This window comes from Nasonia vitripennis (genome assembly GCF_009193385.2).
Source record: "Nasonia vitripennis strain AsymCx chromosome 2 unlocalized genomic scaffold, Nvit_psr_1.1 chr2_random0005, whole genome shotgun sequence".
Classification (NCBI taxonomy): Eukaryota; Metazoa; Arthropoda; class Insecta; order Hymenoptera; family Pteromalidae; genus Nasonia; species Nasonia vitripennis.
This window is the reverse complement of record NW_022279612.1, coordinates 945,273-960,509: the sequence shown is the minus strand read 5'-3', so window position 1 is coordinate 960,509 and position 15,237 is coordinate 945,273. Positions and strand designations below refer to the sequence as shown.

Here is a 15,237-nt window from a genome sequence, read left to right as displayed (position 1 = left end):
TTTTGGTATATTGTTATAATGTTTTTATTGCTTTGGTTATAACCCAAGTTGTTGTATGTGTAATACATAGGGTTGGTTCACATATAGCCTAAAGAATACGGCCCCTGGGAACAGAAACAGCTTCAACATGGGTTTATATCTATATATATGAGGAACAGGAACAGATACAAGAAACAGTTCGCTATTCCTCATATATATAGATATACAAACCTATGTTTAAGTTGTTCCTGTTCCCTGGTCTTTTTTGCGTGTAACGAGAGTGAATATAAACTCGAAAGCCTTGTTTGTTTATCCACCGAATAAAGTTGTTTTTTTGTTTAGTTTTATATTTTTAAATGTTGTAAAAAAATGGATATACATAGATATAAACGCAAATATCCAAAAGACTAAAAAATGTGCATAGGCTGCTGTATACGTATTTACTTGTGTAGATTTTTTGTGTAGCTGTAATATTAAGGTATTACCGTTGTCTCTAATCAAAATGAGCACTTTTTTTAATTCTCGTTTATTCATGATATTTTATTTTACAAAAGAAGTTGCATAAATGAACATACGCCAAATATTGATTAAGTATTGCTATTAAATGATTATATTTGTCATAATTATCATTAATAAAACTTTTCTAAAAAAGGTGATTTCATTTATTTTTTGAGGTTAAGTGTGACTTTTTTTGCTTTTAATCAATTACTTTTAATACACGTATCTATCTAATCATAGTTTTCAAACGGTATTAATAGTTAATGACGTTCCTACCTTAATTAAGGCTTTACAAAATGTAAAGAAAAGTGTATGAACGTGAATGCTTTGGAAAGATATTTAATTAGAGCCCCCTTAAAATTTATATAACTTATATTAGGTCGACTGTAACAAAATATTTGTTCCAGTGTACGTGTCTTGTTCATTATTATTATTATTGTTATTCTTATGATTATTATTATCATCATTAGAATTATTAATCATGTGGCTAATAAATTTTTAAAATTTTTCTAAAATTTTGAAAACAAATAATTTTTTATTTATAAAAAATATACTTTTCAGATTACTACTTTCACTGAATATGAGAATGATTTGCAAGAATATCTTCATCGGATACTACTCGAAGATAAGATTACAGATTCTTCTCCAGCACCTAAGAATCCCTTAAAGAAAAGCTTAAATGATATGATAAAGGATATTAACTTTTTTAAACCTTTATCAATTTCTGCCGATGTAAGCCAAGGTGAATTATTATTAATGGTTTTGAAATATTGCTTATCAAACAATACATCTGTTAGTGCAATGTCAAATTTATGTAGAATGATAAATACAATTTTTCAAACGGAGGTTATGCCAAATTCACGGTATTTTCTTGATCAATTATTTGATTCTATGGATAAAGTCGAATTTCACGCTGTATGTCCAAATTGTACTGCATACATAGGACAATTTAATGAAATCCGTGATGTAAAAAGCTGCCATACGTGCACATCAGAGTTAAATCTCGAAAATCGCAGTAATACTATTTTGTTTTAATGGATCCTTCATCTCAGATAAGAGATTTGATCAGTATTTATCAGGATCATTACGATTTTGTGATTAAAAAAAGAGTGCCTGAAATTAATTTTTTAAATGACATTTATGATGGTAAAGAGTACAGAAAATTTGTTCGTTCTTTACCAGAACAACAGAAAACAAATTATATTAGTTCCGTTTTTAATACAGATGGTGCCAACAAATTTAAGTGTTCGCAATTTTCAATATGGCCATTGTTCCTTATGATCAATGAGTTGCCGAGACAACAGAGAATGTCAAAATTAGTCAATTGTGGTTTGTGGTTCAATAAAAATAAACCAGATATGAGTGTTTTTTTGGGCACGTTCGTTGAAATATTAAATAAAATCACAAAAAATGGTATTACATGTGTCATAAAAGGAGAAGAGCGTGTTTTAAACCTACATATTATTAATTGCTGCGTAGATTCAGTAGCTCGTGCACCTACTCAAGGGATTAAGCAATTCAATGGAAAATGTGGTTGCAGTTGGTGTTATCATCCTGGCGTTTGTGTTGACAATGCTATGAAGTATCCCTTATTAGAAAAGAGTATTGTTCCAAGAGACCATCAAACTACCATTCATGAGATGATGCTTGCTACTCCCGACAATCCAGTAAATGGAATCAAGAATCCGTCTGCTCTAATAAATTTACCATATTTTAATATTATTTCTGGATTTGTCCCTGACTACATGCATTGCTGCTTGGAAGGTGTTGCAAAACAGATTACGGAATATCATATTGCATCAATGAACAATGATGACATAACAGAAATCGATTATAAAATCAATCAGATTACTGCACCACATCAGATTTCGAAATTGAGTCGACAAATTAATTTGAGAGATAAATGGAAAGCTCGTGAGTGGGAGAATTATATATTATACTATAGCGCTGTAGTTTTACCAGAACATTTAACAAGAAATCACTATTATCATTGGCTTTTGTTTGTCGAAAGTATGTATATATTACTTCAGGAAAAAATTAGTATTGAAGAATTAAACCGAGCTGATGAGATGCTACATGAATTTGTGGCAAAAACTGAACAATATTATGGACAAAAAGCGATGACATATAACATGCATCAACTCCTTCATTTATCTCAAAGTGTATTAAATTGGGGACCTTTATGGTGCCATTTTACCTTCTCTTTTGAATCAGGGAATCACGTTTTAGTTAAAGCAATTAAATGTTCAAAGGGTGTTACGCAACAAATAATTAGGTATATAAAAATGAATCATGCACTTTTTTGCAAGAATTTTTGCACTTTTTTGCAACAGTTTTGTAAGAATTCGCCTATCCACGTATAAATGAACTCGTAAAGTTATTTTGTGCTGATATACTTCAATAACATGTTCAGAACTGTTATAAAATCTCTGATGTTACTTACGTCGGTAAAGGCGACAGTGTAGATAATCCATTATTACTTAATTATAATTTATCAATCGATGCAGCAGCACATCATAAAATAATAAAAGATGGTTGTTTGTATGAATCAAATAAAAGGGAAAAAAAAGGTCAAACAATTCATTCGTACTATTGAAAGATGACAGATTTGCTCGCTTAGAACAATTTATTGCAGATAAAGAAAATAAAATAGAGCTTACTATCTGCAATATTGTAAAAACACGAAAGTTTCATACAAAATATTATCATAAGTTACACTACATTGAAGAAATTGAGGAAGAAAATTCTATTGTACCTACTAGAGAAATAAAAAGTATTTGTATATTTTTGGAAATTTCGAGAATTATGTATATTTTGCCTATTCCAAATTTGTTACATTATTAATGCTCTATGTTCAAATAAATTTGAATAATTTTTGTATTAATTTTTACTTTTATTATACCATTGGATCCACTACAAAATAAAACATAATAGGTTTTTAAATCTTATTTTAGATATTGTTTTAACACTATCGAAACCAATTATAAAATGCTTAGAATTAAAAAAAAAACATTTTTGACCAGATCATACATTATTATACCTCATATATCTAAATGATTATCAGCTGATTATCACCTGACGTTTTGGCATGATTATCAGGTGAAAATCAGGTGATTATCAGGTGAAAATCAGGTGATTATCAGGTGAAAATCAGGTGATTATCAGGTGAAAATCAGGTGATTATCAGGTGAAAATCAGGTGATTATCAGGTGATTATCAGGTGAAAATCAGGTGATTATCAGGTGAAAATCAGGTGATTATCAGGTGATAATCAGGTGACTTTTTTCAGTAGGGGAACAACGTCTGCGTGGCTCAGTCGGCTAAGGCGTATGACCGTATTTATTTGGCCCCTGTGTGGGTTCAAGTCCCCGGGCAGACAGAATTTTTCCTGATGTAAATAATTATTTTATACCTTCTTTTTAACTAAAAACTCGAATCCAAGCCGGCTAGCTACTATTTTCCAATTCCAACCTCAAACCCTGATAAGCCACGTATAACCCAGCTGCATTACCAAACCAACTATCGTGGGCAGTTGGTACTTAAAAACAAGGTAAACAGATTGAATCCAAGAACTGCCCATTAAGTTGGAGAAAAAGCGTTACATACTGTCTAAGAAATGGCAAATAAAACTGTCCAGTTCTTAGATTCCAAGCCAAGAACTAGCCATTAAGTGGGTTACCGATTCTACCAGGGTAATTATACTTTCATAATTATACTTATTTTCATAATTGTACTATATCTTTTTAGAATGTTTTTTTCTGCTACTGCTTTCTCGCATAAGAAAGTATCGCTACTTGCATAAAACATACAAATTTATTAAAACATTTATTTAAACATTAACTAAAAACAAATTCGAGAAAGATATAATTGATCAATATTATGCATATTATTTATAACTACAATATTTTACACACTACGTTTAAGTTGATTTAGCATTGTCACAGACGCACACGTCGGCGACGCGAGCTGCGAGACGAGTCAGCGATAAGGGTCCGCGGAGCCGTACTACGATGCATAGCATGCGCGTGCATCGTAGACGTTAGCTCAGTGGTTAGAGCTCCCGCTTGTTAATCATGGGGTCCGCGGTTCAAGCCCGCGTCTACTCTTTTTTGCTTTCCGACTCGTCTCCTCTCCGTCCGTTACACCATTATAAGTTTATGATAATTATTCTAAATAGATACGTATGCTTAAGCAGAATTTTTTATAATCGCAAAATTTAGCCCTTATAAACGATTAATACAGTACTCGAAATTTTTTTCATAAAACAAAACAAAAGCGAATTAACATAATTCGATAGTCGAGATGACAGGGATGACAATTTTCAAACTAACAAATAATTCCTAAACCATAAAGATCAGGAAAATATAGGAGCATGAATACTCGTGTCAATTTCAACGATTATCTGATGGTATGAGAGAAAAAGGAATTTATTGGCTGTCGCTCAAAATTAAAGCTTGTAAATGTTCTTCAAGCCAAACAACAAATATGCGACAGAAAGCATAGTAATATCTTTTTCTACTATAAAGATACACAACCAGTGAACAATCTCTACACAGAAACAGCAATTCATTCTAAAAATTTTCAAATTCATTGTTTTTCGCACGAGATGAGACCACAGTTATTCTTGGCTCCTATTCTTATAAACACAGACATAGTACTAACAAATTTTATTTATTCGATTAATTGTCTCATTTACACACTTTGGTTTAGGACAAAAAATAAAAATTATTTTATAATCTTCAACACCGAGCTTGACTCGACAATCGATGACATGTATCAAAATATTCAAAAATGACATCTAAAAAATTCAATTTCGACAAAAAAAAAATTATTTTTTGCTCACAATTTAACATCGTATCAGTTATAGAAACAAGGAAAATCTGTAACTAGATTGAGCATCATCTTTATAAATTTATATATATAAAACAAGAGAGACCACACATGTACCACTGTTGAGATATGAGTAATTTATATGCTACTATCCGTACACACTATAAAGAGTATATGAACAGGCATGCGTGTGCGACTATAGCAAGCAGGGTAGACTAGCGCGTGGTAGCGGTAACAATAGGTATAGTGTAAAAGCGTCTGTATAGAGTAAGAGAAGCAGCTCGACCGTTGAGAGCGTAAGATGGCTATGTAGTGAGCCCGAGCACATGTTGTGCGTATCCGACGATATAAGTGTAATCTCCAACAATGAGTATTCAATAAAGAAACATCAGTACACTTACATACACACGATTTAGGATAATTACACGTCATCGGGACCATTGGGCGTGTCACGTACGCACACTAGCGTGCATACGTGTAGCGCAACATGGTAACAGCGAAAGTGCATCGCGAGCTCGTACGAACCGAGCGGATGACACCTTACGCCCGCCTAATCACTGCATACCGATGTGCATTCGCGAGGCTTGCTGACCGATCGCGGGCAGTTCGCGACAGTCAGTGGGAAGCGCTCAGGAGGAGCGCTTCCTCGCACACAAGTTCCGCGAGAGCCACACAAGCAGTCACTCCTCTCTCTCAATTAGACAATAAAGTCCACTTAACGACACTTACGCTAAGACTTTCTTGCACCTTTCCTCAAGTCCCTGGGCTTGCCCCTCAGATGCTGCGACCACCCATTTCCCGATTATCCCACGTAACAATCATAATCGTAGATATCATTCTTCTTCTCAACGTTATTTTCAAAACTTGAAGTAACATCAATATTACTCATTATTCTAAATGCACAATCATGGCCTTTATAATAATATTTAAATAGATATTTCACACACTGAGTTGTTGAGCATACTTCTACATTAATGTGACAGTTGAATTTCAGTAGCAAAAATGAATTATAAGAAACTGATCTATTATCTGCATATAATTTATTGTTCGTATTTTCTTTAAACGTTATTTTTTCCATCATTTTTCCTTCCATATGTTGGGTATCCAGTTGTGCTACAATTTGTTTCGTCATTAAATGGTTTTGACAAAATTTTTTGAACATTTTTTCTTATCATTATTCATACATGGTAAAATCATATTGTAATCACCACATGGCTAATGTATCATAAATTGTCGTACTATAGAACATAACCTTGGTTGTTTATTTTTATCAGGTATTTCTGCACTAATTAATTTATCTACTTGTTCTTTAGTATTCATTTTATTTTCAGAACTTAATAAAAGCAACATGTGCATATGTAGTAAACCTCTTTTGCAACGTACGTATATGCAATACATTTTCCAAAAATACCTTTTTTGACTATTTATTCTCAACATTCTTTTATTTTGTGACAAAAAACTCTAGCTACAATATCCGGACTATCAATGGCATCTTCATTTAAATATAAATTTTCAACAATTTCTTTGCATTTACCCTGGTAGAAATGGCCCTAAGAACTGGTCATTTATTAGGTAGTAACTAAGTTAAATCCTAAGAACTGGCCAGTTCAAAAAAAAATGCTGCCTCGTCATCGGCCACCCTGTACACCTAGACCCCGCGTTCAAATGATTTTTACACCTAGACACCAAAAACCACGGGGCGAACTAACTAAACGGCGTCGAAGATTGTTTATATTATATAATTGATAGCATTTTTTTTACAACTTCTATTAAAAATCACTGATTAGCACACAAATGTAATAATATATAAAAATTACTTAGAAACAATTATGGAAAGTATCGTTTCTCTTAAAAGTAAAATCTCGGATACCAATATAGAAGTAAATAGTGTCGCGGGCGCCAAAGCTTCGTCTGCTTCTTAAACTTGCCTTCGTGGCGCTACCGCGCCACTTGATTACTGAGTCTTATCTGAGGAAAATGAATATAATTTAATGCTAATTTTGCAGTGTAAATCATTTTGAATTTGATCAAAATGCTAAAGATAAACATTTTAATAGCTGTTGTCACAAAGGGAAAATAAAATTATCAGAAGATCCATTATATCCTGATAGATTAAAACAATGAATAATGTCAAATACAAATGAGTGTAAATGTAAAAAAAATATAAGGCTATATAATAACGCTTTAGGATTTGCTAGTTTTGGTGCAAAATTTGATAAATTATTTGGAAAGGGAAAAATACGGTCAACTTTATATTGTACATAATGAGATTGCTTCACTGTCTAGAAAAGAAAACAATATCAAATGCAATTTTTTTTCCTTTAAAGGATTACATAATCTAATTAGACAAATAAATGTTTATGCAAAATCTTATAAGATGATACACAAAATAGAAAAAGAACAATTAAAACGATCTATGAAATTGGTCGCATGACTAAATATGTAAAAATGTATTTTACAAGAAACAATAATCATGATAAACATCGATATAACAAAGCTACGTGTAATGAAGTAGCCGTAGTATTTGTAGGTCAATATGGTAAACCTCCTGTTGATCGCGACTTATGCTTTTATCCCAAGTTCGAGAAGCCAGCCAATATTTCATACTTAATCAAACATGTTGATCCTATGACTCATCTGCTTTTTTCTAAATGGTCAATTTAGGTGGATACCGAACATGAAATGTACTGACAATGAAAGTAATATATATCAACGCTCCAATCCTATAACTACTAATTTAGTTTTAGAAATGATTTTAGTCCATTCATAAATTTAGTTAAATTAACACAACAATATATCGTAGATGCTTGGGTAAAAGTTAATAGATCTAGACTTTATTATTGCAAGAAAAGCCAACATATTTTACAAACGGATTTAGATAAAGGAATAATGGATTATTTAAGTAAAAAAAAAATTACAAAAATTTAAAAATGGCTAAAATGATTGTTTTGCATCAACATTTTCAAGAAGTCTATAATCATTGAAGCAACATTTCATTGATTTAATGACAATTATTCAAAAAATTGGTAAACCATATTTGTTTATTACGATGACATGTAATCCTACCCTGGTATAAATGAGTCTAAGAACAGGCCGGTAACTGGCCAGTTCTTAGGATTTAACTTAGTTACTACCTAATAAATGACCAGTTCTTAGGGCCATTTCTACCAGGGTAAATGCAAAGAAATTGTTGAAAATTTATATTTACATGAAGATGCCATTGATAGTCCGGATATTGTAGCTAGAGTTTTTTGTCACAAAATAAAAGAATGTTGAGAATAAATAGTCAAAAAAGGTATTTTTGGAAAATGTATTGCATATACGTACGTTGCAAAAGAGGTTTACTACATATGCACATGTTGCTTTTATTAAGTTCTGAAAATAAAATGAATACTTAAGAACAAGTAGATAAATTAAATAGTGCAGAAAGACCTGATAAAAATAAACAACCAAGGTTATGTTCTATAGTACGACAATTTATGATACATTAGCCATGTGGTGATTACAATATGATTTTACCATGTATGAATAATGATACGAAAAAATGTTCAAAAAATGTTTCAAAACCATTTAATGACGAAACAAATTGTGTGTATATATTGTAACGTGTTGAGCACCGCGCCTAACACGAAGCGGTATGAGTACCGCTGCGCCGCGACGAGAGTACGTAGAGTCGCGCGCGCGATAGAAAAACAGGTGCGAGATTCGAAGGCGCGAGAGGGACGCAACGAGCGAGCGCGCGGGCTAGTCCAGCGAGGAGGACAGATAGCTTTCGGCTCCCGAATTATAAACACGCGGCTTCGCTCGTATCGCGAAAGTGCGTACATCGGTGTTTCGCGGTACGTGCGGCGTTGAGTAAGGAGTGTGTTAAGCCGATCCAGGCCCTGCCGAGCGGTCCAGCGCTAGACCCAGACAATTGGCGACGGCGTCATCGAGAAGACCAGCAGAAGGTTAGTGTGGATGCGCGCAGTGCTTGAGAGAGAGAGAGAGAGAGAGAGAGAGAGAGAGAGAGAGAGAGAGAGAGAGAGAGAGAGAGAGATTGTGCGCGAGGATACCACCTGCGTGGTGCGAGACGCGCTACCTTCGCGGCGAAACACGCGTCCAACGCAAATACTCCGGCTTCGCGACGAGTCGCAAAGTTGTTGCGACTCGTGCATTATTATTGTTTTGTCTCTCGACGTATTGTAAATTCACGTTTATCTCGCGAACCTAAATATAACCTTAGTCTTTTTATTATACTACTTTTTGTTATTATTTAACGACCACCACCTTGCTAATTCCTTCCCGCGATTACCGCCGCCTACGCGGGCGTTGAACAAGCAACTTCAACGCACCTGAGTAGCCGAGCACGCACTAGAAGGTGCGGGATCCACGAGAAGAAGCAGCGGGATAAGCTGCGTTGCAACGCGGGTTAATCGCTGGCGTTGAGGTGCTATCCGCCGCAACGTGGGATAGCGATCTCATTCAACGTCGTTTAGGCGAATAAAAGTCTCACCCCGTTACATTGGCGTCCAATTCGTGGGTTAATCGGGAAGGAACGCGAATAAAAATTGTAATTTTCGCGACTTGCGGCGCGAGCGAGAAACCGTTGCGAATCTAAGAAGGTCCCGCGTGCGACGTAAACACGAGCATCCCCTTGTTTACGTCGCGCTCGAATCAAGCGGATTCGAGCGACGTTCGAGTATATTCGTGCGGCGTATACGAATATTTCGAACGTAATTCACTCGAGAGGTCTGTGAATAATAATCCGAGATTTTTGCTGCCGAGCCGAGAGCAAATACCTACCGATATTATCACACGACTTAGTATTAAACGACTCGGAGCAGCGAAACTTGAAGCTGACACTAGTATCGCATGCTCTCCGAGTTGAATAATTTTCTATTTGTTGTCGGGAGAATTTTTAAGCACTCTCGTTAGGATTGAGAGTTGCACAATTATTTTTTCGTGACATCTCGGGTGAAAATAGAGCATAAAGGCGAAATTGTAAATTGTTTATTTTTTTTTTACAACGAATAAACAATAAAAGGCAGCAAAGCGGCAACAGAAGCACGTGTAGCCGCATAGTGCAGTCCACGCACGCTATAGTGGAGCGAAGCGCGCAGCGGCGCGAGTGTGTTAGTGTGAGTGCGAGCGCTTGCGGCGCTATATAGGGCCAATTCTACGAGAACTCGGCGGGCGCGAGATATATAGTCACTTCCACGAGAAGACACGGAATAAAAGTCTCACCCCGTTACATTGGCGGAATAATAGACACCCAGTTTTCAGCAAAGAAGACCTCAAGAACTTTCAAGAGAACAACACACTCGATTCGTAGTTCGAGTTATACGCGCAATTCCGCGAAAAATTTTTCGTTATTTTTTTCGATTTTTTTTCAGGTGTGTGAGTGCGTATACGCCTGTAGCACAAATCGTGCGTTGCAAGTGAGAGCACGGCGGTGCTACGAGTGCGCGAGCCAGAAGCAGTTCGTGCTTATCTAGCGTAAATAAAAATTTCTTCCATTTTTTTTACGGATTTCGCTCCGATTATACGAACTCGATTTTTCGTTTTACTCGATTTCGCATAATAATCTACGTCACATCGACGCGCTTAGGTGTGCAAGTGTGTGAGTAGACAGGTTGTATTTCTGTGGCTTACGTTGTAGCAACAAAAATACAATCTAGGGGCTATCAGGAGTGAGTGCGTAGAGTAGAGAGAGCTGCCACGTCGTTGTTGCGTAACCGCGTAAACGTCATTAGACGCAGTAGATACACAATCAAACATGGCAAACAAGATTGACAAAGTCGTCGAAGATTGGTGCATGGGCATCGACGAAGAAGATATGGAGGAAGCTCTCTAGAGTATGCAGCTGAGGATAGACGGCAAGCGAATACAACGTGCCGCCAGGCTACATAAATGGCTCCTTGGAGAATACTCCGAGTCCGATTTTAGGGAGAGCCTTGACGCCTCGACAGTAATGGCGCGAGTGAAGAGGGAGGAACTGCGCAAATCATTCATTGACGCGACGGCGGAGCAAGTGTCGACGCGTTTGATTTACACAGGCGACTATGACGCCGATCAGCCGCACCCTCTGAAGCTGTTACAAAGGGAGATCGAAGTCAATGAAATCGTGGTTACGCCGGCAATCGAAATACACTACGGCCAACCGTCGCAATGTGTAGACCAACAAGCTGGGCTTAACCTACAAATACTGAACGCGATGACGATGAGAGACGCGTTCGCAGATGCGCCAGCCGATGAAGAGAGCGAACAGGCACAGGCGACAATGAGGACGCCGTTAAACCAAGCCAGGCTACCGGTGCAAACGGCGCAGGGGCGAGACCAGAACAGAGTGGCCATGGTAGAAGTGCCAACGGGGAATCTGGTCATGACTGCAACCACGACAACGACGACAACGACAACAACAACAACGCCAACGACTACGGCGGACGAAGAACACAGCGAATTTTTCTTAATAGACGGAAAAATTCGCAAGGTAACGGTCCCCACGCCACACGCAGACGTTGGCACAACAGCGGCGAATGGCGGATTAGGGACCAGGCCGCGTCGAAATGCTGCAACGAAGAGGAACCAACCGCAGAACGGCGGATATGGTGAAGGCGAACGTAGCAGCGCGCAATACGCCCAACGCCATGGGGACTCAGCGCAAAATTCGATGGCTCAGAACGACCTACTGAGTCAGTCGATAGCCGAAAATACCGCAGCGGTGAGGGCGCTGATGTGCAAGATGGAGGCCATGATGTCACAATGGCCGACCAACATAGCGTCCAGTACAAGGATGGAGCCACCAGTAAGCGAGAGTAATCCACAGAACTCACGCAGAGCCGGTCATGTGAATTTTCAAGATACCTATTGTATCAACCACATCAACCACAGCAGCTTCCGCGAAGATGCGGGCGCGATAACTGGTACAGCTTTCAACCCTTGGAGCACGGCGAATCCTCTCGGTTTGCAACCCCCAGTAGTTGCTAGGGGGGGGGGGGGGGAGGAGTGCGAACGCGCCTAACGCGTACACGACAGCGCTGATGAATGGTAGCAACAACGATGGGTCGCAAAGACATAATAGTAGACCCATCGGTCCCACGGTGAGCAAATGGGGGATTCAGTTCACCTGGGACGCGTCAATGAGCGTCGAGAACTTCCTGCAACGCATGGAAGACGCAGAAGGCTGGACGACCTGACCGACGCGCAAATGTTGGCTTCACTATAAAAGGTGCTGAAAGACAACGCGTACGAGTGGCTACAGAACCGCCTCATCGAACAGGGAGAATGGTCCAGCTGGGACGATTTCTGCGAATGCATCAAGAGATGGTTCGGTGAGACACAAGGCTACCAACAGAAACTACTGAGCGAAGTAATTTCGAGAACGCAGGGGCCTGGCGAACGCGTGCGGGCTTACATAAATAACCTGCAAGGCATAATGCGGAGGATGGATCCCCGACCAGACACTAGCCAGCAACTGGATCGGATCTACCATAATATGCTGCCCGCGATCAAACGAGGACTCCAGAGGAAGGACTTCTCAACCGTGGAGCAACTCCTCGAGGCAGCAGTCGAAATTGAGGCTGCTCTAGCTTGCGAAGCCTCATATCGGGCCCCTCCGAAGCCTGGAGTAGCGATCGTCCCCGAGTGCGCCTTTAAGGGCGAGACGCCAAAAACTGGCGCGAAAACGCCGGTTGCGGCCGTAGAGTTGGCAGCACAGACTGACGTAATGCCCTTACTAGTTAACGCCTTAGATAAGCTGTTAGATTCGAAGCTTGCGGCGATGGCGCGACCGGCGAAGCAAGCTAACGCTGGAGGAGGCAGTAAGAAGTCAGCCCCTCAGCGCGGATGCTCCAGAAGAGACAGAGATAAGTCTCTCAGTCCGAAGCGCCAAAGCCAAAAGTCTGGCGAGAGTTCCGGGCAATCAGAGCAGCAGGGGCAGAGAAAGCCGTTACAGTGCTATAGATGCCGCGGAAATGGACATCTTGTCCGAGAATGCCCCTTGAGTAAGGGAAACGCCAAAAGGGAGGAGTAGGCGAGGTTACTACTCCTCTTGAACAACCGCGCGAGACATCCAGAGAAGAGGATAGGCACGTGACGGAGGGCGTAGCCGACACCTCGCGCGAAACCTCAGGCGATTTTGCTCGCATGGTCGAACTGTTGTCCCGTGAATCTCACCAACCGACGATACCGCCAAATGAAGACGAGTCGCGCTGGTGGGTACAAGTGAGCATCGAAGGGTTCCGAGTTAGGGCTCTCTACGACCCAGGCGCCGCTATGTTCGTGATGGGGTCGTTGGGACTCCAGATCGCTAGCGCCTGCGGTCGACCTTTGCGACAACGCGATAGCCGTCAAGCACAGTGTGCAAATGGACAAACGTCGCCGATCGTGGGATTCGTAGACTTGCCATTCGACGTCGCGGGTGTACAACGCGACGTGACGGTGGCGATCATGCCCGAAGCGATCAATGAGTGCTTAGTTGGCACAAATTTCGGACGCCTATTCGGCGCAGTCCACGATACAATCGAAAACGTCTTGTATTTGAAGAAGGAGCGTAAGATGGTCCAACTTCACGTGGCTGCAGCAGGGGCGATAGATATCGCCGCGGTTGGACTCGCGTACGTCAATGACGACGAACACGCACAGATTCGCAGAATGCTAGACAGCGTCCTGCCGAAGTCCAACCGTACGATCGGACGAACGCAATTGATCGAGCACGGGATAGACGTCGGATCGGCTAGGCCGATAAAACAGAAGTATTATCCCGTGTTGCCGAAAATAGAGGAATAGATGTATCAGCAAGTGCGAGAGTTGCTGGCTGCGGGAATCATCGAACCCTCTGACAGTGCTTGGTCAAGCCCGGTAGTGATGGTGTGCAAAGCGAACGGGCAATATCGTTTTTGCGTCGATTTCCGGAAAGTCAATGCGCTGTCTAAGGCTGACGCATATCCATTGCCTAACATGGATGATATCCTTCGTAAACTGCAGAAAGCGAAGTACATATCAACGTTGGACCTTAGCAGCGCGTACCATCAAATACCGTTGAAACCGGAGGCAAGACCTCTGACGGCCTTTACAGTCCCTGGGCTAGGTCTATTCCAATTTACGCGAATGCCATTTGGGTTAGCCTACGCTGGAGCGACTTTCCAGCGAATGATCGACGAAGTACGATCAGCACAGAGCTCCAGCCGTATGCGTACTCCTATCTCGATGACATCATCATCGCGACTGAGACATTTTAAGAGCATTTCGAGTACTTAGAGAAGGTGCTCAAGCGAGTGAACGTGGCTGGACTGACGATTAACCGAGACAAGAGTGTCTTAGACAAGTGAAATACCTCGGCGTCCTGGTTAATCATGATGGTTTTGGGCCCGACCCAGAGAAGATAGCGCCGATTGTAGCGTATCCAGCGCCGAAGAACCTCAAACAGCTGAGACGCTTCTTAGGAATGGCGTCGTGGTACCTCAAATTCTTGCGCGAATTTGCAACCGTTGCTGAACCACTCCATCGCCTGACGAAAAAAGGCAGAAAATACGAGTGGGGAGCGAAACAGCAAAACGCTTTCCAACAAGTGAAAGCGCTGATAGCGTCTGCACCGATTCTTCATCGTCCAGATTTCGAATCGCTATTCGTGTTGCAGACGGACGCCAGTGACACTGGGCTCGGCGCGGTGCTTTTCCAAGTAATCAACGGGGAAGAGCGGGTTTTGGAATTCGCTAGCCGCACAATATCGAAAGCCGAAAGGAATTACAGTGTCACGGAGAGAGAATGTCTCGCTGTCATCTGGGCGATACGGAAGTTCCGACCTTATATCGAGGGGTATCACTTTAAGGTCGTCACGGACCACAGTAGTTTGCGGTGGCTATGCAATCTGCATAATCCCACCGGACGCCTAGCAAGATGGGCGCAAGAAATGTAGGGTCACGTATATACTGTGGAACATAGGAAAGG

General features: G+C 40.2%; 1 protein-coding gene across 1 annotated transcript in view; it reads right to left on the bottom strand.

The window, feature by feature from the left end:
• LOC100115126 (troponin C, isoallergen Bla g 6.0101) overlaps positions 1-15,237 on the bottom strand; it is a 330,323-nt gene that overhangs the window by 202,596 nt on the left and 112,490 nt on the right. The gene's annotated exons all lie outside the window — the stretch shown is intronic.